The following is a 27,907-nucleotide window of genomic DNA, read 5'->3' as shown; positions in this document are numbered from 1 at the left end:
TGAACCTTTATGAAGACTAGAAATACCAGTCATAGAAAGAGGAGCCTTACAATTGTCAACGCCTCAGGACCACTCTAGATTCATTCATTGCGGATCTCACGGCATTTTGGCTTGAAATTTATTTCTTTGACATATACCTGACCAACCAGTGTACCATTATAAACTCAAAGGAAGAAGAACTTCACGGCGGACGGATTTATTAGGTTGAACAAGATTCTATAACGTGATAGCAAAGATTGCATAAGTGTCTCATAACAGCCCGAGACATAGTCTATACGAGCATGAAGGCCAATTATCACGCAGAGGCCCGGCTTAATCATGTTTTAACCTATTAAACACATACGTGTTATTTCGTTTGTAACTCTTTACCAATATAGTTCTTTTAACAAATAATAGTTTAACCCTAGTTGTTTTAATCCTATCAGCTTTAAGCTTGACAATGAAAACGCACTCTAGTCGGAAAAAACCCCAAAAACAACAATGTTCTTGTTATAACTATAAGGGCGCTGCCGTTTTGTTACACGTTTATTCATCGGCTCATACAAACACATACCGTACTGTACAACAGTTACCTACATGAATTAGCTCCCTAACTACATACAGTATATTACATACCCTTTCTATTAAAACAACCACAACCAACAACAAAACGCTCATCACTCAAAATAAGACATACCAAATGAATATATGTTGAAAGTGAATCATCTTATTAACTAACCAGTTATTGTTTTGATTATTTAAGAAAACAGAATCATTAAAGAGATAATACAACAAAATGACTAGATTATACCAAAATGTGACTAGCTCACCAATCATGTAAATGACAGATGATATATTTTGATAAATCCAGTAAGGACGACAATTAAGCATTACATAATTCAATGTTTTTAAACATATTACTATAACAACACATGTATAGCATCATACAAGACAAAAAAAATCAAGAAACTGTCACACAAGTTACAAATTGCATTGAACACTGTTCAACTTCGGTTCGTAGTTCTGATAGTCCTATACATATTCATTAAGGTATTTGGGCTTTTTAAGTTCACGTCCAAAACATGACCGACCGATGGGTTGAATGCTGTCCAGATTCTCAGGACTTGGACTCGGTGGAATTCTCTCAGATATCATTGGGTTTATTCTTGATTCATTCTTATCATTAGCGCGAACAGATTGTTCCTGCTGATAAGCCACAGGAGGCACTGGTGCGTTGCATGATCTACGCGTGATAATGTGCGGAGTTTTGCGAGTTTAAAGTAAGTGTTCAGTGTTTCTTCTGTATTGGCGGCCTCTGTCGCCTGCTTTCACTATGCATGAACGCGGATAGCTTGGTGTGCCACCACACTTTTCTTTTACTGATAATCGCGGATAGTTGGCTGTGCCAACACTCTTTTCTCTTACTGATAATCGCGGATAGCTGGCTATGCCAACACACATTTCTGACTTTACTAATGATCGCGGATAGGTGGCTGTCCCAACACACTCTGCTGGTTTCCATCCGTTAGGTGTATGGATACGGACTGTATCTCCAGGCTGGATTTCATCACAAACCTTAGCGTTCTTGTCGTAGTAGTATTTCTGCTGCTCCCTATACGATATTAATTTGGACTTCACCTGTTTTGGATCAGTTGTTGTAGGTTTACGTTAGTTGTTTGTTATAGGCAATAAGGTTTTAGCACGTCTGCCCATCAGCCTCTGCATTGGTGATCCTATCTTAGTTTCTCTCGGTGTGTTGAGTAGTTCTTGTAGACCAAGGAATACATCTTCACCGGTTTGATAACATTTTGCGATGATTCGCTTCACTGTTTGTACTGCCTTCTCTGCCAGGCCATTTGACTCTTAATGTAACTGTGTTCTAATTACAGTACCAGAACGCGTGTCTCTTTGTAATGCTGCAACTTCTATAACGTTGGAGAAGTAATCTACCATAACCAAATAATGGTTGCCATTTAGTTTACACAAATCAGTGCCAACTTTACTCCATGGAGGATTTAGTAGTGGATTGATCATCATGGTTTGCTTCGTCTCTCGAGGCACTCGATACATATCCTGTATGTCGACAATTCATCTCTGTAGTACCTGTATGACAATACTTCGGCGGGTACATCACTCCTTGTCTCTTGCCAACCATTGCAAATAACCTGTATCAGTAAATTCAGTTTCTCATCTCTACTGGTAGCTTTAGCAACTGATACCTTTCACATGTACCAGTTTGAATTGGTAAGGCTGTACTTCCAACATCATTTTCTGCAAACGCACAGGTGCTTTGTGTATTGGCTTCTGTAAGATTGTCTCAAGTGGTAATTCAATTGTAACGTTTTGCCATATATCAGTTTATGGAACATTTCACATCCAAATACTACTGCAAGAATCTCCTTTTCAATCTGAGCATACCTTTGTTCAGCTTGTGTTAACACTCGTGAAGCGTATGCAACAGCTCCATTTCCTTGTATAACTGCAGCACCTAGCCCTTTCATTGAGGCGTGTACTGTTAATGTAATGGGTTTATTCACGTCATAGTATTTCAACACTTCAGTAGAAGTTAACGCATTTTTCATTTTAACACATGCTGCTTTTGCTTCATTTGTCCATAACCATGAGTCCTGCTTTTTCAGCTCTCTTAGCGGTGAACTTAGCTCACTCAAGTTTGGAATGAACTTTGCTACGAAGGCCAACATACCAAGAACTGTTTCAAGCTCTGCATAATTTTCTGGATCTTTCAAGTTAACAATTGCTTCTATCCTCTTTGATGTTGGTTTCAAGCCTTCGCCAGTTAATCTATGGCCAACATAGTCAACTTCTTGCTGGGCAAACACACATTTGTCCTTGTTAAATTTCATGTTTATAGCTCTGGCCTTCTCAAGAACACTCCTTAGCTTGGTGTAATAGTCATCCAAACTTTCGCCATGGACTAGTATATCATCAACGACTACTTTTACCCCATCTAATGTACCAAAATGATTGCACATCTCTCTCTGAAAAAACAGCACATTTCAGACCCATAGGCATTCTTAGGAATCTGTAGCGTCCAAAAGGTGTGTGGAAAGTTGTCAACAGGGACTAATTTTATCTGGTAGTAGCCCATATTTGCATCCACTGTAGAGAACCATTTACTTTTGTTAACTCTAGTTACAATGTCATCAATTGAACTCATTGGATAGTGCTCTCTCAAGATAGCATTGTTTAGGTCAGTTGGGTCTATACATATTCTGACTCTGCCATTTTTTTTCACACAAACTATAAACTGAGTGTTCACTTAATTTCTCATAGCAGCGGGAACTGGTCTCGGTGCATGTACTACTGGTCTGACTTCTTCATCTATCTTAATTTCATATTCACCTGGGATGTACCCTACTTCATTGTTTACTACGTCACTAAATTCCTTTAACAACTTTTCTGTAGTAAGTTCGACTTTATGTCTTCTCTCTATCAGTCCAACTCTAGTGCTATCAACTCTACCTAATAGATTTATGTCTCCCGGCATGTCAAGTACCTGAAACTCTATGTCATACTTGATACCTTTGTATGCGCAAGGTAGCACAATCATTCCAACTGCTTTCATTGGGTTTCCGCTAACCCCATTAATTATGACGTCACTGCTGCGTATTCTACTGACAGATGTAAATGATTCTGCAGTAACCTTAGATAACATATTACACCTAGCACTACTGTCAATTTCAACAATAAGTTCATGACCATTTACATCAAACTTTGCTTTCCAGTCATTTTCACTGTGTGCTTTATCTACATTTACTGTAAACACATCCTGTACTGTGCATTGATCAAACAAACCATTCATATCATCAGTGTCTGTGTAATTTATTTGAGCGCTGTGAAAACCACTTTCGCGACAACGACCATAGCTACCTCTGCTCCTATACCGTCCACGTCCACCTCTGTGACTCGTACCTCTGCAGATGGTAGACTTCTTAAAATGTCCGATTTGTTCACACGTGTCGCACTTCCTGTTGTATGCTGGGCAATGTTAATATTCATGGTTTCTACAACACCTCTTGCAATATGGTTTGTTGTGTTGATAACGATTTTGACTGTTACCTGCATTGTTGTGTTGAAAACGATGGTGACTGTTACCTGCACCTCTTTGTGCATGTACAAAATTGACTTTGGACTTTTCCGCATCAGATAAGTTCTTTAAATGAGCTGTAGTTAGTTTAACTTGTCTGCAAGTTTGAATAACTCTTTCCAAAGAAAGATCGTTGACCGGAATGTCCATTAAGTTATCTTCGGCTGGGCGAGCTTGCACATTGTTGCCATCGTCCCTCTGTATCTCTGGAGCCCAAACAAATGTGTCATATATTCTCACAGACTCTCGACCCATGTAAGACAACAATATAGCAACTTTCCTACGACCTGGCTTGTCGTGTAAACCCAATGCGTCTAATTGTACCACAAAATCGCGTTTGTATTGTTCCCAATCTGGTGCACTGGTAGTCGTGTCCGTTGGATTAAATTCAGGCAGATTCCTTACACCGTTGGAAGACATCGTTAGTCCTGTATGTCAATGAATGCTACAATAATGTGTCGGGCACACTATAATCACACATAAAGCCTTCTGCCAGCCGATTTCTTCGGATATTTCGCCACTTCTGACGCCATGTAATAACTGTAAGGGCGCTGCCATTTTGTTATACGTTTATTCATCGGCTCATACAAACACATACCGTACTGTACATCAGTTACCTACATGAATTAGCTCCCGTACTGCATACAGTATATTACAGTTCTGCCATTACGGTTTTCAATACAGCTGCCCGCATCATCACCAGAACCTTGCGGTACGATCATATCACACCTGTACTTAAAGAACTACATTGGCTTCCAGTGCAAAACAGAATTCAGTTTAAATTTTAACGCATACCTACAAAGCTTTAAACAGAAAATCACCAGAATATTTGGAAGAAATGCTATGTGTTTACAAACCACGAAGAAATCTGCGATCTCAAAACAAAGCACTTACTTTAGTGATACCAAAAAGTAAAACTGTAACCTACGGCGACCGACGTTTTGAATATGCAGCTCCGAAACTGTGGAACGACCTACCATCCGGTGTGAGAGACTCAAGTTCATTGTGTTCTTTCAAACGTGCACTTAAAACACACTATTTCAAACAGGCGTATGAGTAGCATTTTTACCAGGAATGATCTGTGACAGTGATTCCCGAAGACTGTGTGACCATTATGTGATTTTAAACTACTTTTACAACCTGTTTTAATTATACCATGATCTTTTAGTACAATTACATATCCTATAAATAAACTGTTTTAGACTATTGATACAATATATAAATGCAATTTAGATGTCAGGCGTAAATTATATTAATATCATTTTTAATTTTTTTCAAAGTTTCGCTAAACTATTTTTTTATCGTATGATATTGATATTTATTGTTTTTAATTCAGACGACCTGTTAAATACCACATTTCATTTTATTGTGTTTCATATTTTTTAGTATGTTGTACATTTATTGTTCAAAAGCTGTCTAGTATTTTAATGATATTGCTTGTAGTTAGCTATCAGATTATATCGTTGTAAAGCGCCTTTGAACGTGTATATGAAAAGGGCGCTATATAAGTTTGGTAAATAATAATAATAATAATAATAATAATAATAATAATAATAATAATAATAATAATAATAATAATAATGTGGTTCTGGTGATTTGGAAGATGAGTATCATTTTGTCTGTATTTGTAAAACATATGAAAATATTTGGAAAAAGTATCTTTCGAAAACCTACTATGTAAAACCAAGCGTTGTCAAATTCATTGAACTTTTACAAACAGTTAATACTAATGTTCTCCTACGGTTGTGTAAATTTATTCATGAAGCATTTGTTATGCGTTCTAATATTGTTAACAATGTAGTGCAATAATAGAAATGGATTTAAATTGTTGTCTGTTGGATAAATAACGTAGTAGTCTAACCTCTTTTGATATTGTTATTTATGCATGCATATGTTTATTGATTTTCTCTTTCATTTATATATCTAAATATGCAATTAATTGATTAGAAATGATTATGTCACGTGGTATATAATGTAATTAAATTTATCATGTAACAAGAAACAATATGTTTATGTTACTTAATAAATATGCTTGAATCTTGTAAATTGATATTTTCTACCAGGTCTGACCGTTTACCTATTCTAGCGTTAAGATCACCGGTCACGATGACGTCACCAAGAAGGTTACAACGGCGAAAATCATTTGCAATATAATCGAAAAAATCATATTCGAATAAAGGATATAATCTATTCTACAATAGAGTCTTCGGGTATAATATAGCCATGGATAATAAAAACATCGTTCCAAAAAAGGATTTACATATAACCCTTAATATTAAGATCAATTAGTTCGACATTTCCAAATACTTCTTTTTGTAATAAATCACGAAACCACTGGAACATTTAGCTTTCTTATTGAAAACAGGTCTTTGGCATGAGGAACGCTCGAAATGATCCAAATCAACATTAGAAATTTTAGAGTGCCACGTTTCACAAAAAAGAAGAACATCATAGGTATTAACAAATTGTAAACAATCTGAATCTTCTAATTTTGACTTAAGACCTTGAACATTCCATAACAAAAATTTAATTTGATTCTCTGGCAAATCCTAGCTGTCACAGGGAAGAGCGTCTCGGGTCGGTCGATCAGGTAGGGCTCTTGTGCTATTTCTGGAAGCGGGACTGCATTGGTTGCCGAATCTCCGCTGTATATTATCACAGGTGCGACTCACACCAGCGCGACCATTCGGTGGGAGTCCGGGTACATGGCCGGGCGGCGGAGAGTTCGCCGTGAGTGAGTGGCACCAAACGGACGGACAAAAGGTTTTCTGAATTCAACGTAGACTTGAATGATTGTTTGGCAGATTAGGGTTACCAAAATGTGGTTGAATAAGCTCTAGCCTGGCTTTAATAGAACCATTTAGAATCTAAAATGAGTACGCTTGACTTGAACCACAATAGGGAATATTGAGCTTTTAAAGAACCTCTCTGTTAAAATAAACATACAAACTGGGCTTAATTGCAATCATATAGAGGGATGTTGGGTACCTCTTGCACTCAACAGATACAGATTGAACTTGTCTGGGCTCTTCGGAGAGACTCGGTATGCTAATGCAGAACCACTTTATGACTTGCTTAACACTAATAAATCTAACCTTGGCCGAAATGTATTTGGGCTGTTTTGTACTTAAGAACTTACACACACGATTGGTTAAGCACTGAATGGTCTGAATGAGTGATACTTCTGGCTGGGCTTACAATGAAAAGTCTGAACATTATTATACATGGAACTTTCTTAGCACTGGATCGGCTTAAGTACGGTCATTTGTGGTTAACTTCATTTAATTACGTTTTAATATGAGAAGAGAGATTAATAATGATCAATACTGTTCTGTGAATTTACTAATATTATGTCTTTTTCAAATAAAATCAAGTCAAAAATAAATCAGCCCATGAAGTAATTACACAATCGATATAAATTAAATTTGCATTTTGAAATTCAAACAATCATTTTGACTTTGAATTATTTAGTTGTGTATGTTATTATTGAATGCTTTACAAAACATTTCTCATATATTTACTTGCCATTGCAGAAGCCCGCGCAAACTTCAAGATCGATCGTGCCCACCGCATTGGTTGTTATGTTAACATTTCCAAGCGCCCAATTGTCGCCAAATTTAATTTCTATGGAGACAAAATGGTTGTCAAAGAAAAAGTATTTGAGCAACTGAGGGACTTGAATTGCTGTGTGGCCGATCAGTTGCCGTGTGGTCCAGGGACGCCGAAAAGTCCCTGTTTCGTATCTGATCCAAGCAAAGACTTAAGGTAAACAGGCCTCTCTTGTGGCCGACAAACTCTTCATCGTCGGGCGATTGCCCTGCCACCGGGCCCTATCCGGAAGTCCAACCCAATGTTCGCATGAACGACAACCACACCCGTGGTGGCGCACAGAGGACTTTTGGCAACCAAAGGAATACCTCTCCGGTAACTCACCGCGGGCCGCGACCGATAGAAATGTGTGCTCACCGCAAGTTGGCCGTCAAGTAAACAGCTAGGATCTCTCTTTGAAGCACCTTCAATTTCTTCTATGGAACGTTCAGGGTCTCAAATCTAAACTGGATGACTCGAACCTTTTACAATTTTTAAACAATTATGACATTTTACTTTTTTGCGAAACATGGCAATCTAAGGTAACAAATACTGATATAGACAATTTTGAACGTTTCTCATGTGTAAAAAAAATAGAAAGTCTACTTAATTTGAATTGATAGCATTGCTTATGACATCCGTGGTTATAATTTACTTGGTGACGTAATCGTGACTGGTGACCTGAACGCGAGAATAGGCGGAGATATGTAAACATGCCTGATGACGATAGCAATAGTATTACTAGTAATTTACCGCTACGTAAATCCGTAGATACCCACTCAAACAGCTTTGGAAATAAACTGTTATCACTCTGTATAAAAGAATGAAATATTTGTATTGCTAATGGGCGTATTGAACCTGGTAAGTTTACATGTTATAAATTTACGAGAAATTCTGTTGGAACAAGCGAATGAAATTATGTTATTTCAAACTACAATTTATTTTCAACGTTTCAATTTTTAAAAGTTTTGCATATTACAGAGTTTTCGGACCACTGTCCTATAGAATTTGTTTTAAATGTCAGGAATTTTTATTCTGATTCTTGTGATATGTTACATGAAAAAGTAATCTAAGATGAATCCAAATCCCAAGATTTTATGTCATTGTTACCGTAAAATGGATCTGTTTGATGATTTAAATGTTAAATTTTCTAGTGGTGAAATAGATACGGAAGAGATTGTGCAAGATATTGTCAGAATGATGTACCAAATGACCCTTCACGTTATGGTTATGATACTGAACAGGACACAGGTAAAGAGATTATTGAAGAACAGCCACATATTTCAAATATACCTGGTAAAGAAGCAAAAGATGAAATTGCTGAACTTGTAGCTGAATCTAATGAAGAAGTCGATGAAAATGACAAGGGAGAACAGGTAGAACTGCGCCATGCAGTTAATGACAACACGAGCAGGAAGATAGAAAAACGTGTTCCACCTAAGCCTCTACCTAGAAGTTCTACCAGAGAACGACGACAACCGGAGAGATATGAGAGATATGAGGACTATGTGATGAATGCAGCTCAGGACGTTGCTCGTCTTATTGATAACTGACTTCAGGCCGTTGATGCATTGATGAAAAGTGGAGTACTGAACTCGATGGATAGTGAAACAGTGCATCGTATACTTTCTTCAATATTTCAGTGATATAACAGATACGGCATTGTTTAAAACATATTGTTTCAAAGGTTTATTGTTCAAAAGGCCTCCGGCCCATACACAAACACAATAGCATACATATATCAAACACTCATGATAGATAGTGATAATGACATGTTATGATATCAAACTCATATGTCCATAAAATATTTTCTTTCTTCAAATGAGTAATAAATAAACATTGCTAAATAACGTATTTTCAAAGCATTTGTACTAGACATTAAATCATAAAATTTATTAATAGTAGGGTTTTCTCGATAGTATTTTTCAATATAAATATTCCTTAAAACATTATATAAAGGACATGTCAACAAAAGATGGAATTCATCTTCAATTTAACATTCGCAGTATGGGGTTAGTGCGTTCTTCTCGCTGTATCCCAAAATGTCTACCGGTTTCTATAGAAAGATGTACAGAATATCTGAATGATGCAAAACATTTACGAAAGTTAGATACGTCTAAAACATAAACATATGTTTCAAGTGTTAAATTTGTTTTATATTGAGAATATGATGATAACTTTCTATTCGCTATACATCTGGCTCTCCATATCTGCAAATACTGATCTTTTAACCTATACGTATACTGGAATAAAAACAACGTAACATTATTGACATGCTGGCTTTCCCAAATGTAGCCAAAGCCGTTACTATATCAATTTTCTCTTACAGTAGTCACCCAATTACAAAAGCCGATGCTATCATAATATAAAAGCATATTATAACATAATTTAGGGTATCTAGTTTTCGGCATATTAAGAAGAAGGCGAGTCCAGTAGTTAATACAACGTTCAGATGAATATATATACATAGGAAAACGTCCCAAGTCACCTAAAACCACATCATTAAAAGCGTTTTGTTGAACATTCAAGAACCTCTTGCATCCCAACATATGTACATTATCAATGCAAACCATATTTTTAAGTCCCCACAACTCTGAGCCATATAACATAATTAGCATGATTTTTGCATCAAATATTTTGAAAAATGTTTTATATGGTACATAACTATAATTCTGAAACGAACTTAAAACATGCAAAAGTACTCGTATTGCCTTAATTGACATATGTTCAGCCATTTTATACAGAGATAATGTACTTGAAAAATGAACACTAACTAATCAAAACCCCTTACAACATCAAGTTAACTATTTGCATAATACCAATGTTCATGTCTTGATAATTGTCCACCATTCTTAAATACCATAATTTTCGTTTTGTCTAAATTAACAACAAGCTTGCATTCATTGCAAAAATCCTGTAAAATATTTAACTGCCTTTGTAGGCCTACAACGGTGTCCGATTTACATGCAATATCATCTGCAAACATAATTAGAAATATTTCAGTTGTAAAGTTGTAAACCTCTTACATTGTTGTTTAATAACAAGCTATGCAGTTCATTTATAAACAAGGCAAACAATATTGGACTTAAACTACAACCTTGATGTAATCCTATTGGACAATCAAAAACATTGGAGAGTCCTGTTTTGGTCCGAACAACACCTTTAACAGAGGCATATATTGACTTAATAGGTCTATACAAACACCCTGAGATATTGTTTTTACGTAAAACATCATACAATAATGAACGGTTAACAGAGTCAAATGCTTTTTTAAAATCTATAAAAGCAACATAGACAGGCTTCCGTTTCCTTTGTAGGTATTTGGTTATAACAGCATATTATACAAATTAATTATCTGTACTACAGTAATCTTTTCTAAAACCAGCCTGACTTTCTAATAATCTACTATAAGCTTCAACATAAAAAGTCACACCAGCGGTAACAATAGTAATATAAATCTTACTTAATACATCAATAAGTGAAATTCCTCTATAATCATTAGGTTTAACAAAACTGCCTTTCTTGTGCAATGATACAATAATACAATGAGACCATTTTTCAGGTAATGACCCTGAAGCAAATAATTTATTAAATAGTTTACAAATAAATGGTAGTAGAATATCAAGAACATATACAATATGCACAGGTTGAATAAACCATCCACTCGCTTTATTCAGTTTTAGTTTTTAAATAGTATCTATAATCTCTTCTTGCGATATAGGACTATTAAAAAGAATATTTTCCACCTCATCCATGACATAAACATTTACGTCATGTACCCTAGCCTCCCCACCATTTACACCAATGTCACAAGAAAACGAAGGCTTAAAATGCTGGTACCAGGTATTTATATCAATTGGCGATTCCGTAGGAACAGGCATTGACATTCTGTTTATTTTCTTCAAAAACAATTTTGAATTATAAACATTTTTTTTTCAATATTTGATAAATATTGCTTCTCATGTATAAATCGTTATTGTTTACACATCTTCTTGAATATGTTTTTCTTATGTAAATAACTGTTAAGATTAACAACATTATGAGATAAACGAAACTGCCTAAATGCAAAGTTGATTCTCTTTTTGCATTCTTGCACTCTGAATCGAACCAAACCTTATGTCCTGGGTTAACTTTCCTTGGAATAATTGTGTTTACAAATTTCTCACTGCATAGTTTAATAACATGTTCGAATTTATCCATTATATCATTAACATTATCACTATTATTAATACAAGACTCTAAAGAATGGAATAAGCCATTTTCATAGCCTGAAGATAATTCTGCAATATATTCAGGTTTTGTATATGATCAATTGTATTGTGTAATGTGGAATATTTAATAATAATAAAAAAAAAATCAACACTTTTGCCAAGTATACCCATATCGTCAGCAAAAAACATTAATATAAATAGTATGTCATCTATTGTAATACCACTATTGAAATCATCTTGCAAATAAACATCTCTAAATCTTCTAAAAACAAAGATAACAGTAGAGGGGACATAACTTCGCCTTATTTAAAACCAACAGAGTATTCGAAAAAATCAGAATATGAAGAACAACATCTGACACGCACTTTGACCTTTGCATACATATTTTTAACAATACGTAATACTTTTCCACGAATTCATAACTTGTATAATTTTAGCCATAGATCATTTTTGTTAATACTATCAAAGGCCTTTTTAAAATATGTAAATGCACATGCTTATCTTTTATTGTCATTTAAACATTTATTAACAACAGCATTTAGTACAAAAATTGCGTCCACAATGGACCGTCCCTTCCGAAAACCAAATTGTGCGTCACTTATAACATCATTATTTTCGGCCTAATCTGAGACTCGTTTATTGGTAATACCAGTAAAAAGTTTTGAAAATCAACTATCAAGAGTAATACCCTGATAATTATTCACATCACTGGCGGTCATTTTTCTTAAAAAGTAATATAATTATACCTTCAAACCAACGATCGGGAAAATAACCGGTATCCAAAATACCGTTAAAAATATCAGCTAAATGGGAAGCCAAAATATCACACGATACAATAAAATATTCATTAATCAGCTTATCACCTGCAAAGGCTTTATTTTCCTTTAATTGTTTTACGATAGTCTCAATTTCCCTACAGTAATTGGAAAATCTAATTCTTCAAAACAACAATCATCGTCATCAAATTTATGGTTATTACAAAAATCTTCAGCGTTTACATTATCTGCGTTACGCATATTATCATTCAAATTAGAAAAATATTCATAAAATTGTTCGACAGAAATATCGTTATTAACAGACTTCTTTTTACTAAAATGGTTCAAAAAGTCTTTTGGCTTTTGATGCCGAAGACTTTTAATATTTTTCATTTTATTTAGTTCATATCGACGGCGTTTGATTTTAATCAAACGTTTGTATTTTATCAGCACACAAATATTCTCTATTGCTATCATTGTTACATGCATTGAGTTCATATAAATATATTTGGCATTTCTACACTCGTCATCAAACCATTCTGCCATTTTACTAAAATTATGCTCATTATAATTTTTTTCAGAACATACTTTACTTTTACAAAATAATGGGTCCGTTACATTAACAATAACTTCGGTAAATTTACTTACACATGTATTGATTAACACGTTATCATGGATTATTGAGTTGAATGCAGGCAATTTTACAATTATATTTTGCCTATATCGGCATGCAAATAATTATTCCACTTTATACTAGTGTAACCAGGTGTTAAATTATAGGTTGTGCGAGTTTGGCTGTCAGAAATTGGCCAGTCCCATCCAACATCAAACATCTACGTGCTTTTCTTGGATTCACAGGGTACTATCACCCTTTTGTGAAAGACTACGCCCAGATAGCCCAGCCCTTGAACCATCTCCTGAAAAGTCATCCTACATCCAAAAGGTCCAAGAGGTCCAAACCCAAAGCTCCTGTTTCCTGGTAGTGGGGAGAAGAACAACACCATGCTTTTGACACTCTTATATCTAAACTTACTGAACCTCCTATCCTTGCAATTGCAGATTTCTCTGTTCCCTTTGTAGTGCATTGTGATGCTAGCACTCGTGGCCTTGGTGCAGTTCTCATCCAAGTCCAAGATGGCATTGAAAGAGTGATTGCATATGCCAGTAGAGGTCTTCGCCCTGCAGAGAAACATTATCCAATCCACAAACTCGAGTTTCTTGCTCTCAAATGGTCAGTTACAGACAAATTTCATGACTATCTGTATGGCAATGAGTTTGTTGTTAAGACCGACAATAACCCTCTCACCTATGTGCTTTCCTGTGCTAAACTTGATGTTGCACAGCACCGTTGGGTGGCTTCTCTGTCTTCTTATAACTTCTCTATTCAGTACAAGTCAGGTTCCACCAACTTGGATGCAGATGGACTTAGCCGTCAGCTGTTTTCTGATGCCATCAACACCATTTGTGCTGCTGCAGTAGCTTCTATTCCTTCATTGAAGTTCTTGCATCAACTCCAGTTCATGATGATGCAGGTGATGATGTTGAATTTTTAACGAACTTCTTCAGATTCCATAGTATAAGGAGCAACGTGAAGAATCTACTATATCCCGGGTCATAAGTATCATGTGTGGCGATTTTCAGTTAAGGGAGGAAAGTACCTTAAAACCCCATCCAGTCCAGAGATTACTCCGTGAAAGGAAACGGTTGGTAATGGAGGATGGAGTTCTATACAGGGCTGCCACACATGATGGCCAGCGCGTTCGCCAACTGGTTGTTCCTTTAGCATATCAGAATATTTGTTTCAATGGGGTTCATTATGATGTTGGCCATCCAGGTAAAGAGAAGTCTCTCTGGTTAGCTCGCCAAAGGTTTTATTGGCCTGGCATGGAAAAAGATTTTGATACAAGGATTAACTCTTGTTTACGCTGTGTTTGTCACAAGACACCAGTCACTCATTCCTCTCCACTTCTCCCTATAGTAACTTCTCGTCCGATGCAACTTCTCTGTATAGACTTCTTCAAGCTTGATCTTTCAAAAGGTGGTTTTGAGGATGTTCTTGTTATCACTGATCATTTTACCAGATTTGCTAAGGCCATTCCATGCAAAACGACTACGGCTGTTGCCACGGCAAAAGCTCTTTTTGATCAATTTATTGTTCACTTTTCCTTTCCAGAGCAAATTCATTCCGATCAAGGCAAAAACTTTGATTGCAAGGTCATCAAAGTACTCTGCAAGTTGGCCAATGTCAAGAAATCTAGGAATACCCCGTATCATCCCCAGGGCAATGGAAGTTGCGAGAGTTTCAACCGAACACTTCTAAAGATGCTTGGTACCCTGGAAGAACATCAAAAGGCTGATTGGAAAAGTTATATTGGTCCCCTAGTCTACAATTCTACAAGGCATGATTCCACTTCTTTCTCTCCTCATTATCTTTTCTTTGGTCGTCATCCTAGACTTTCTATTGACTCTTATCTAGGTACTAATCCTAACCTTGATGACAATACTTCACAGAGTCACACTCACTATATTGATCAACTGAAGGAGAGAATGCGATTCGCATATGATATAGCAGCCAAGAATGCAGAGAAAAGGTCACAGTTCAACAAGGCAGTTTATAGTAGGAAAGTTAAAGAAATCAAGCTAGAGGTGGGGGATGTTGTCTTGGTACGGAAAGTTGGCATCAACGGGGCGTCATAGATGGTAGTCTAACCCATATGTTATTCTTGATATCCCGAATCTAGATGTTCCAGTCTTCAAAGTTCAGCAAGAATCAAGGAAAGGTCCAGTTAGAACTCTTCATAGAGACTTCCTTTTTCCATTCATTTCCATTCCTCTTGAAGAGCCTGTCCCCACTCCTGCTCCTAGGAGGAAACCGCCTACCAGAGCTGTTATTGTAGCAGATACTTCCGAGGATTCTGATTCATATACCTCAGAAACCATGTCTTCTCTTCGCTACATCATTTCTCAACGTAGACGACCACCTAGACTCACTGGTCTTCCAGACTCCAGTCCAGTTACTGTTGACCCCACGACTCCTTCTACAAGATCACCTTTGTTGGATGCGAATCGATCATCTGTTTCTTCTCCTGGTCCTAGTCAATGATCATATATTAGTTTGGTTGCCCCTGAACAACTGCAGCCCATGCCGAGGCGGGCCAGGAAACCACCTGATAGATATGGAGAATGGGTCGCTTCCCAGTTATTTGTCTAGTTCCCCTTTTACAGTTGTAAATGCATTGGTCTTAAATCCATTCAAAGAGTTTGATTTTATCTCCTTAAATTTCAATGTTTTCTTATATGCATATTGTTCATTGTGAATCATAGTCAACCTTTATAGGTACGATTGACATTTTGTTGTTTTCGCTGGTATCATTTGTTCAGATTGGTATCTTTTGTAAAGTTTTATTACTATTACATACATGTATTGTCATGCCTGTACTATTGATAATAGATATTGAGCGCATTGTCGTGTAGTAATCATCCCCTAGTATGTTATTGAATTTCATTCGTAAAGGTATTACTGTGCCTTTAATATTTCTTTTTATTCAGTATTCATGGTGTCCCTTTAAATTTAAATTTTCTACTTAATTAATATAATGTTCACTGCAAACATAATTTTCATATTATAATGTCAATTTTCCATTGGTGTTTGTGTATTTTGCTTCATATTTCAATTGTTAAATGCTTTGCTGTGTTTTACTTTATCTCTATTTGTGCTTAAATTACAGCAGAGATCATTTCTGTGCTGTGTTATTACATTTCACTGTGTATTTTCTATATCCACTTGGATAAATTAGATTATTCTTATTTGTGTTCTATGTAGCTTGAAAAGATGTACATAAGCATTTTTTTTATTTTATTTAGTGTTACCCAGAATTATCATTATTATTCTTTTGAACTTGTAATGTGTATACTTAATCCATAAATTAATCATCGATTCATAATCTACTGTCAGTTTCGTTTATAGGGCGACAACTGCTATATCTTAAGTTACAGTTTATGCAACTACTACCTCCCATATATATCATGCCTTTGTCATTTCTGCTTAATGCTATTCTTTGTGTTGTTCATAATTCTGTTTGCAGAAGTACTTATTTCTTGTTTAGTTCTCGGTTGCGTTTAAGTTGTTTTATTTATTTTAATCGGAGACCGGGGTTCTTTTTACTTATGGTAAATTTACATTTCGGGAGAAATGCTTTCCCGGGCGGGGGGAATATGTAACCAGGTGTTAAATTATAGGTTGTGCGAGTGTTTCCCAGGCGCGTATGTTCCGCTATGTATGATTAGCTAGAGTGTGAATACAAATTATCCCGTCATGACAGTGAACACTTTTTACTTACATAATTGTTACATTCACGGTCTATGCACAATTTATGAAATCCTTTGTACCTTTCCTTTCTTTTTATGTCATTCCACAGTTGCTTCTCGTAAGAGAAAGCTTGTCATTCTCGACTCAATACTTAACTTTACTTGATTTTACAAACATCATAGCTGTCCTGGTTTCTTTTCCATTGTATATGAATAAAACATTATCGAACCCTTCAAGGCGTTTATTGAATAAATAGCCCCAGGTTACACTAGTTCGAACATATTCAGTTTCAGTTTTTATTTACTCTCATCACATAATACAAATATGTGTTTTGAGGTCATCAACATGAATAATACAAAATGTTGTATATAAACAGTACAAGAACAATAATATATATTAACCAGGCTGTATGGTTAGTAATGTAGTACTAAGTAGGTTCAAACATAAAAGTTTGAGTTCATAAACAGATATTTAATAATTGGTATAGGGCCTTTTTGTCCTCTTTTTGAAGGGTGCCAGCCTGTGTGCACGTTCAAACTGTATGTTTCTTATTTGTAATTTGTCAGAGAGGAAGCAGTTTAGTTCATGTTCTGTATTTTCAAAAGTTCGTCCACCAGTGTTTTGTACTTTTTTCAGGAATATTTATGAATATGAGGTTGTCACGCATACTTCTGCATTTAAGTTCAATCATGTCTTCTTTTGGTATTCAGTTTTAACAACATGATTATACATTTGTGTGGAAATTCAAAACATAATAGGTGCGTGATCAGACCATACATTGAATTGACAAACAGTAAAATTGTGTGCGATGTCAAAATACTGGTCACTTAACAAAAGATTGTCAATAACACTTGAACCATTTGTGCACAAATAAGTTTAATCCCCTAATCCATAGTCATTATTCAATCTACCTAGGCAATACGTAATGATGTCGACTTACAAAGATCAAGTAATGTTATTCCGAAATTGTTGCAAACATGATCTTTTGAATAACGAAAAATAGGTAAATCCGGACAGTATTCATCATAGTCTAAATTATCAACAATTCTGTCACATTCGATATAATCCTTTTTACTCCCATTTCCGACCCTCAAATTCCAGTCACCACATAACAGTACATGCCCTTTGCTTTGAAAGTAATGCACATCATAATGTATTATGTCATATAAATCTTCATTAATTAAATTATAAGCTGGCGAATTTTCAACCCAAATATACACTCCTGCTAAATAAATGTCATTTTCTAGGCCAAAAAACTGTCTTTTTAATTTAAACCATACTATTGTATGGTGATGATTTCTGACAACAGTTACCCCTTTATAAATGTTATTTCGAATGTAGACAACAACTACCCCACTATTCCTTTTTGCCCGACGGTTCTGAAATTAACGAAATAGATTGTAGCATTTATACCCATAAATTTCAAATTTTGATTGCTTATTACCCCTAGTTTCATATAAGAAAATTATATCATTTTTTTTCAAATCATATCAACAAAATCTTGGTCGCACAATTTGTTGCTAAGACCATTAACGCTCCATGACACAATGGATAGCACAGTCTCTTCATGCCGCTACGCCGACCCGCCTGTCGCACCGTCCGTTGCCGACGAGGCCCTCCGTCCGTCCGTCTCGCGGGCCGTCGTCTCCGTGGCAGTAGCTCTAGCGCTACCAGCCCTACTTCCGCTACCGGCGCCCTCTGGCCCGTCACGCTGCTGGTCGGTGTAAACTGGCTTGCCATCGATATAAAGTCTATCGTAGGAAAGCCATGCACGTTTACCCTGGCGATTGGCGGCCTTCAGTGCTGGCATGTGCGCATGACGATGAGCGAAAATCTCAGGGGAGGGGGAATTGTTCATGCAAGAAATGATCAGTGTCATGCAGACTTTCGCGTTGACGTCACACGGTCTCACGGTCCTTAAAGCTGAAGAACTTGGCCACCAACTTCCGGGTGTGCCTGCTGTTTGGGTAGAAATCGCCCATTTTGTGCACGCGCTCAAATTGTATATCATCGACTATGTTCTGTGCAAGTTTCAGTTTATTCACTATAAACTCGCGCAGTTTGCTTTCACTCTCGGCCCAAGATTCAGCCCGTACATCCGGAATGTTGCCAAACACTAAGTTATTATGCATCGACTGCGATTTCACATAAATGAGTTCGTCTCTGGTTTTGATCATATCATTACGAACTTACATAGTTATGTTAATATGCCAAATGATGATAGCGATGTGATAACAAATGAATTACCGTTAAGTAAATCATCTGCTTTTCATTAAAATAGGTTTAAAAATAAGCTGTTATCGCTTTGTAAATAATGTAATAAGTGTATAGTCAATGGGCGCATTGAACCAGGTAATTTTACATGTTATAAATTGACAAGAACCTCTCTCGGAGTAAGCTTAGAAGATTATATTATTTCAAGCTATGATGTATTTTCTATGTTTCAATCAACGAAAGTATTTCAAATTACCGCATTTTCGGATCACTGACCCATTGAATTTGTTTTGAATGTTTATAACATCAATTCCGATGAAAATGATGTACTTTATGATAAATTGATCTGGGACGAATCTTAATGAAATGAATTGTTTACATTGCTAAACCAAAAACGGTACATGTTTGATTGCTTAACTTGCTAGTGGTGACATTAATGATGACTGTTGAATGATTACATTATCTGATATTGTATATGATATTTCGTATAAGATACATGGTTAACCGTTTTCATCAAAACGAAAACGTGCGAAATATAACAAAACATTTAAGGCTTCATGGTTTAATGATGAGTGTAGACAATCAAAATCGGTATTTATTTTACGCGAAGAGGTAGTTTAAGCTGCAACCTTTTGATGTAAGTTAACTATTTGTTCTTAATGCAAGGAATGATTACTGTGCTGTTATACGTAAAGCCAGAGTATTTTATTATGGAAAAGAGAAGTCTAACTTGTCTCTGTTTAAAAGTGATTATAGAAAGTCCTGGTAGTATAAAAATAAGTTTAATAAGAAAGGAAATAGAGCTTCTAGTGATGCACCTTTAGAAAGTTTTGTAAACCATTTTAAAAGTATGTCATCTTCACCAAATGAGAGTAGTTTTCCTAATGAGGATGTTGAAGAAGGAGAAAATATCTCAGTAGACAATCTTGATTGTGCCTGTACGATAGATGCGATCTGTAATACAATTAGTTCTATGTCAAGACACAAAAGCTGTGATATCAGTGGTAATGTTGTAGATTATTTTATAGACGCAAAACGTTTCATTTTACCTTATCCAGACGCCTGGATGTTATTGTGCCTATCCATATAAAGGGCGATAAAACCAATCCGTCTTATTGTATGGGCATCACGGTGGTCAATGTTATTGCCAAAATATTCTCATTATTGTTGAGAAATAGGATTAATTAGTGGTGTGAAACGGATAATAAATTAAATAATGCCCAATTTAGCTTTCGCAATAGCCGCAATACGGTGGATTGTATATTTTTTTTGCCCACTATTATTCAAAAGGTGTTATTACAGAATCGTAAATTATACTGTGCATGTATTGACTATGAAAAGGCTTTTGACAGTGTTATACATGATGCATTATAGATTAAATGGATCCAACCTGGCATAAGAAGTAGAATTTTAATAATGTTAAAGTCTGTACATGTATATGCAAATGTAAAGGCAAGTGTCAAAGATTTGTATAATATGACATATTCAGGTATTTTTGATATTTCTCTTGGTTTGAAACATTATTTGTTTTGTTTATAAATGATATTAAAGACAATGTAGATTTTGATAATATGACCAATAGTGATATTCATAACCTGTCGTTGTATATGTAACTGTTTGCAGACGGCATCGCACTGTTCACTACTGATCCTTTAAATCTTTAAGCCCAGCTTGATGCTGTGCAGAGATATTCATGCAAATGAGGTTTTAAAATTCATGTTGGTAAAACCATAATATGTTTCTTCGAAAAACGTAAATCATTTTGTGTGGAATATTGACACTCAACCTATTGAATTTGTCGATAGCTTTTGCTACTTAGGTATTAAGTTTTACTATACTGCAAGTTTAGTAAATGCGGTTAAGTCACTGAAAGAGCAAGATTTAAAAGGGTAAAGCTTGATGTTGGGACAAAGTAGTCATTGTTTGACTCCATGATTGCCCCTTTCCTTATGTATGGATGTGAGGTCTGGGGAGTTTACGATATTAAAGAGGTTGACAAACATCATCTCAGGTTTTGTAAACATATTCTGGGCGTTCGTACCCAAACGTTTAATGCAGCAGTGCTGGGTGAGCTTGGTCGTTTTCCTTTGTATATACTTTGTAAAATTAGAGCACTTAAATTCCTATGCAAGGTAAAGAAATCCCCAACCAAAGATAACTGGTCTGTTAAGAATTCATTAGACTCTCTTGGATTGAACTATGTTTGGTATAGCAATTTTGTTGATAATTCTTGCTGTGTTTCTTTAAGGCAACGTCTCTATGATCAGTTTGTACAACACTGGTCACATACTATTAATTCGCAACCCAAGTGAGAAAATTTTAAACAATTGAAGAGAGATTTTAAATTCGAAAAAAATATCTTGAAATTAATATTAATGATAAATATGGAATTCCATGATCCAAACTACGATTGTGTTCACACTCTCTGGAAATCGAGGTTGGACGATATAATAATATATCGCGTATAAATCGTAAATGCAAACTTTGGAATATAAGTATGGTTGAATCTGAATATCACTTTATACTATGCTGTCCTTTTTACTCCGACATACGTTTAAAATATAATATTTCAAGACCATGGAATACATTGAATAAATGTGTCAAGATAATGTCATCAAATAATAATATAACTTTAAGAGGTTCGACTACCATGCTATGTTGAGGCGATCTGCCTCCACAGTTGCTCCTTAGTTTAGTACCTTCAAGTATATTGTTGTATTAGAACATATAAAATTGTTGTATATACTATTTAAATCTTTGTATTTTGTGTGAACCCCAACTCAGTACCAAAACACAATTTAAAGCCTGATCACATTGGTGTAGGGCAAAAATGTAAACAACTGGTAGTTTTTTTAAAGATAATTTTAATACTGGGACAGTTTTTAAAATATAAAACCATAAACCGCGCAAGAGCAAACAATCCTAAACTTTTTCTGAAAATCTTGACCAGCTGATTTCTCGAAGTTGAATATTTCGGCAAAGTACGCGGCTCCTAACAAATACAAAACTTAAATTGGGTTAGCCGTAAATAATTCATACGATAATCATATCTTCAGCAAGTAGGTTTCAGAGGCTTTGGTCTTATTTCTAATAGTTATTTGAAAGGGACAATGAAAAAAAACAAATGTACACGGACATTTTATATTTAATCTAGTACACGGACGTTTTCCAACCTTCATTGCATATCTTTATTATTTCACTGACGGGTTCTTAAATGCGTTCTTATAAATTTACTATTCTGTAGAACTCATTATTTTAGTGTGATCCCTTAACGAAAACTGATAAGCTACTTTTTCATGAAGCGAAAACATGAGTAGCTACTTTTTCATGAAGTTATAAAAAGCGTGTTATTAAAATAAACTTCAGTCGTGTATTTCAACACTATAATCTCAATAAAGATATAAAAGGCTTGTTATTAGTTGTGATGTGTGTTCCATGTGTCTTTCGATTGTACATATCATCACATTATCGCATGCATTATACGTGTCATATCGTATAGTAAAATATAATAGCTTAATAACTCTTCATTTTGTCAAAGTTTTAAATAGCATAGTGATTTTACTTTTGAATGACTTCGAAGTAAGATATTTACACTGTGAGCTGATTGGATATAAATATAATTTTGTGGTATTTGTTTAATTTCAGAAAATGGAGACTGTCATTCAAAATTTAAAGAAACACCTCGTTGACCACGAAAACAGGCATTCCCAGAAATCAAATCCATGAGTAACTGTTAGTAAGCCTACTAAGCTCCAAATAGACCAACTGCTGTTGCCTCTCATAATTCCCGTTCAGAGCCAACCAATCGTATGTGCAACTTAAATTTGGTCTACTAAGTGCTAAACAACATTTTGGCAACCTTGAAATTGCTGTCTGATGTCACTTGTCTAAAAGCCAGTTATTTTCATATTATGGGGACTTTCTCTAGTTCCCGAAGATATGTGTGTTTAGGGGCATTATCAGCCCATCCACACCTCCGGCATTAAGGGCCAATCGTTGTAAAAACAAGACAAACGAACTTTATACACAAAAACAGAGTTGTAGGCAAAAGGTGTATTATTCTATTTATTCAAAAACAAAAATTCGAACATTCGAATACCGATTTTGACATTCGAATACCAAACGTTTCATCAAATATTCGAATATTCGTTTGCATCCCTAATAAATAACACACGTAAGGATTCGCTTTTGAATAAAACACTATCACAATTTGCCCTAAGACACTTACAGCGAAAGAAATCTTGCAACCAAGTTTTGCACCTTGTAATGCCGATAAAAACGCGAAAACTGTATCATTATATTCAAATGAAGGAGCATATCATTTACAGTTCTGCCACTACTTTATGTCACAATTTAAACAGGTATTAATTTCATATTATGGCATTGAAATGACATTGACTTTGACATTCGATGACCTTATCGGGCAGTTTATTAGAAAGCTGAACATCTGTACATTACTTCCTACCTAAAAAGTAATAGTGTTATAGTAAGCTATCTCAGGTCGGAAATATTTGAACTACCTTAATACGCTGTTAAACTCACGATAGTTATCGGTAAAATAAATAAACGAATTCCGAAAAAAAAGCCAGATAAATAACAAAATTTCGCTTAAAGGTCCGAGAGAAACGGAGGTTTAGACAAGAAGATGCATCGCATAGTAGGCTTTTTATACAGCGGTGAAAACGATGGGAGGGGTTGGAGCGTTGGAAAGCCTGAAACGTGAATGTTGACAGTATATCGGGAAAGTTAGATGGTCTATATATTTAACTTTGTTGTCCCACGGTGTTTGTAAATGCGAAATCGCAACAACTCGGCAATCTTCGTTAAGCTCAGAAGATAAAATTCTAGCCGATCGTGATCCGAAGCACGTGTCGAAATAATGTAAATCCGTTTTCGTTTAAGGCATAAGCAACGGAGTAAGAACTATATTTCTACGAAAAATGACTGAATACCAAGATATGGAAAAAAAATCATTTCAGTTTTTTTCATTAAAAATATTATTTATTGAAAACATTCCTACTGGCATTAAGAGTTGTTAGGAAAAAATCGGGTTTTTAGGAAATGGCCAGTAGTTACAAATGAAGTCTAAACGTGATAAACAAACTGTAGAATCACTACAGACCACACATGCATCAAAAAAGCTTGATCAATATACGATGGGGTTATCGCCTTGAACACAAGTATGGCGGAATACCCACGCGTGTCTCTTCAGTTATCAATACTCACATTCACCTAGTCATTTGAATAGATAAAGCTTGATATTTATATTGTATAACACGCAAGGAGTTATCGTGTCTATCAATTTAAATCAAACCAACAGAAACAATAACAGTAAAATAGCAATATTGATAGTTATGGACGAGTCAACTGAAGCACCGTTGACAGTTTCCATGTTGACTATGACATCCAGGCATACTCTGATCTTCTGTGTTCCGTGAATTTCCCTGATCCTGGTGAACTCGCCTTGCTCAATGGTTTTATTATAGTTGACTAGGAAGATTTGCTGTTGTAAGTCAATGTATTCCGACTCAATCAGCTCCACCTGTTGACAGAAGAACGCCCTAGTTATCACCAGCTCCGTGGCCTGCTCTCTCGCGGTGCGTGATGCCTTTTTGAAAGCCTGCCAGTGATGGAAGTAGACAAATGTCCGTTCTGTGGCGGTCTGCAGCTTGTCACTGGCAAAAAAGAACCACCAAAAAGGGCAAACCTCGACCAGGTTGGCGTCTCGAAATGACATTTCAATAAACTCTGTATATTTATTGAAACTCACGCTGAAAGACCATATTTTGTCTCGTAGATGGAGCTTCCAATGCCGCGAAATAGATTGTTCGACATTTGTAACAATTCGACTGATAATCTCATTCTCAAAGTATTTGTACAATCGTGCGACCAGATACTTAGGTATAGTATCATTCCATTCCCTAACAACAAATAAAGTTATGTCCCATCCATTTAAATCATGCGTCTGCATGTCATTGTTAGCAAAGTATTCTAATGCAGCAACATCAAATCCAGCGTTTTGCCCATTCAGTTCCAGTTTAAGATACATTGTACAAACGGTTCTGATGATTGAATACACTGGTTTACATCTACTCGCAATGTTCATTTGTCCTTCTGGACAGAAAACTAGCCGACATACATTCTGGAATAAAACATGATTAGCAATATAACTGATATGAGGAAGAGATTTCAGATATTGGATTTGTAATACCGCTTTAAATATTGTATATTAATATAGGATTGCATGAACATGGAATCACACGGATAACCAATAAAAGGCAGCTGATTAAAACAATACCATACACTTGTTAATCAGTGTGTGTATACCACATGACATATTGCGTCATAAATTCTACGTCGGAAAGCAATATTTTCAATAAAATGAAGGCTTCAAACAAAGGTAACTTCACTATTTCTTTACCATTTTAAATGAAAAATAGCACAGTATACGCCGCTTACAAAGTCACGGCTTTGGTCTTTAACCAGAGTTTAATTGAGAGTTTAGTTTCTTTAAACACTTCGACAAACCTTTTCACAAAACGGCAGTCTGAGTGAGCACTGTCAAAACATTATTTTAGAATCAGGTTTGTCGAAGTGTTTGAGGAAACTAAGCACCTTATCAAACTCCGGTAAAAAATAAGTCGAGGCTCTTTAAGCGGCATAGACTGCCCTTTGTTTTATTTAAAATAGTGTTGTAAAAGAAAAGTTATCTTTGTTTTAAGTCTTCATTTTAAGCAAAATGTTGCCTTCCGACGTAGCATATATGACGTAATTTATCACGTGGTATATACACACTGTTATTTGAATCTGGTTTCTTACAAAATTCCGAAATGCAAAAACGATCATACATTCATTTTTATAATAAATAAAATAGCCATCGATATCGCAAGCTATGCATTATTAGAAAATCAACAATTATTTTAAAGAACGAATAGTCAAGGCAATATATTGTTTTCCATACAAGATATACATGTTCTACAACGAACATAATCAATATAAAGGAATGTAATATACAGCCATAATCATAGCAGCAAATATCTTAACAAAAAAGCCACTAGACAACCATTAATACCTGATAACAATGATCCTTGATCTTAGATCCGTCTTCCGCGTGCTCCAGGACTTCGTGCACGTGATCCAAAATCATCACAAGTGAATGGTCGACGCTAACTTTTTGTCTTTCTTCCTGGCTAATACAAAGTCTGTTTGGCTTGTTCCTAGCAGCACAAAGATAGCAATACACGTTTGCATATACTTGGTCTGTAAGCAGCGAGTTATGCCTGTATGTGGCGTTGAATGCAAGACACTTCTGTTGCAGTTCCTGCATCTCCATTTCCGTACCAATGATATCGTTGTTGCATTCCCTTTGTGTTCTCCAAGCAGGCACACAACGCTCGTAACTGACGTTAGCTTCCGCTGGGGGAATAAAGTACAAAAAGCATCCGAGTTCGTCATCTGATGTGCCATACAATGACTTCTGAACTGCATAAGAGTACGAAACACTATACATTTCTCCAATTTCACCGTCTTGGGGACAGGCTACGGCTAATCTCCAAGGGATAAGTTTAAAAATGGTATTACATGTAGCACAAAACTCATTGTAATATACAAACCCGTCAATAAGCGAAGAATGTGGAAACATGCTGCCCCAAGGATAGAGGTCGTCTGCCTTACAAGAACGTGTTGTATCCGAACACGTATCTACCATATGATACCAGAAAGAAAAATCTGGCTCAGAAGTATGCTTGTGTAACACAGAGGAGCGGCATGTGCTGGTATTTTGTTCCTCCAGTCTGTAAAGGTCAAGTTCATCCGTGCAGCAATCCCTCCGACGTCCGCATTCGGAATCGCAAGCGCATGAATGGCAACATGGCTCATAACCGGGCGGTACGGTCCCTTCCTCTCCCGTCAAGTTGCAAAACTGACTCAAGGTACATAATTCTGCCAAATCTCTTGGAGGCTCAAATGCTTGTCCCAGCGCAGTACTGTTTAGTATGAAAAGATTTAACGTAATGGCGATATACAGACGTACGCCTGGTGACATGTTTTTTCGGCAATGTTTAATCTCCAAACAGACAGAAGTAAAGTACATACATACACCGCTGTTTATAGTGTATTAGACTAATTTCCTTGTGATTTATCAATTATGATTTTATATCATATCTTATTAAATATAGCCGTTAAAATATGAAACATCGGATGGAGCACTTGAAAACATAACCAAGAATTGAAACATCAACGTGTTATTCATTCATGTTCAAAGAACGCAAAGAAGTTTTCATATTTTTAACTTTTATATAAGCGAAGCAGTTGCATTCTTCCGGACAATAAATTAGTGTTTAGCTGCATACAGATGTGGAAAGTTCTATATGCCATTAATTCATAAAAAATGTCTTTGTTAATGGTTATGCGGGATTAATGATGTGGCAGAGACATCTGCAAACGCCAAGCGCTCACATATAAATCAGGTAAGTTAATTATTTTTACGTGTGTGCTTGCAATCGTCCATACTTTCACTTTTTAGTGGTCTAGACTTAGCAGGGAAAATATTAGCTAAAAAACATCAGCGAACACGTTATGTATTACCTTTTAGAAGGTGTTCTTAATGTGTAATGAACATAAAAAAAAAACTACATTAAAAACTACATTAAAGATATGGAAGCCAGAACTATGAAATTATGTTTTAGATACAAGACATAAAGTACAATTCAGATTGTTCGCATTATGTAATTTTTATGCTACA

This window comes from Mya arenaria, chromosome 8, assembly GCF_026914265.1.
Source record: "Mya arenaria isolate MELC-2E11 chromosome 8, ASM2691426v1".
Lineage (NCBI taxonomy): Eukaryota > Metazoa > Mollusca > Bivalvia > Myida > Myidae > Mya > Mya arenaria.
Note: the sequence above shows the minus strand (reverse complement) of the source record.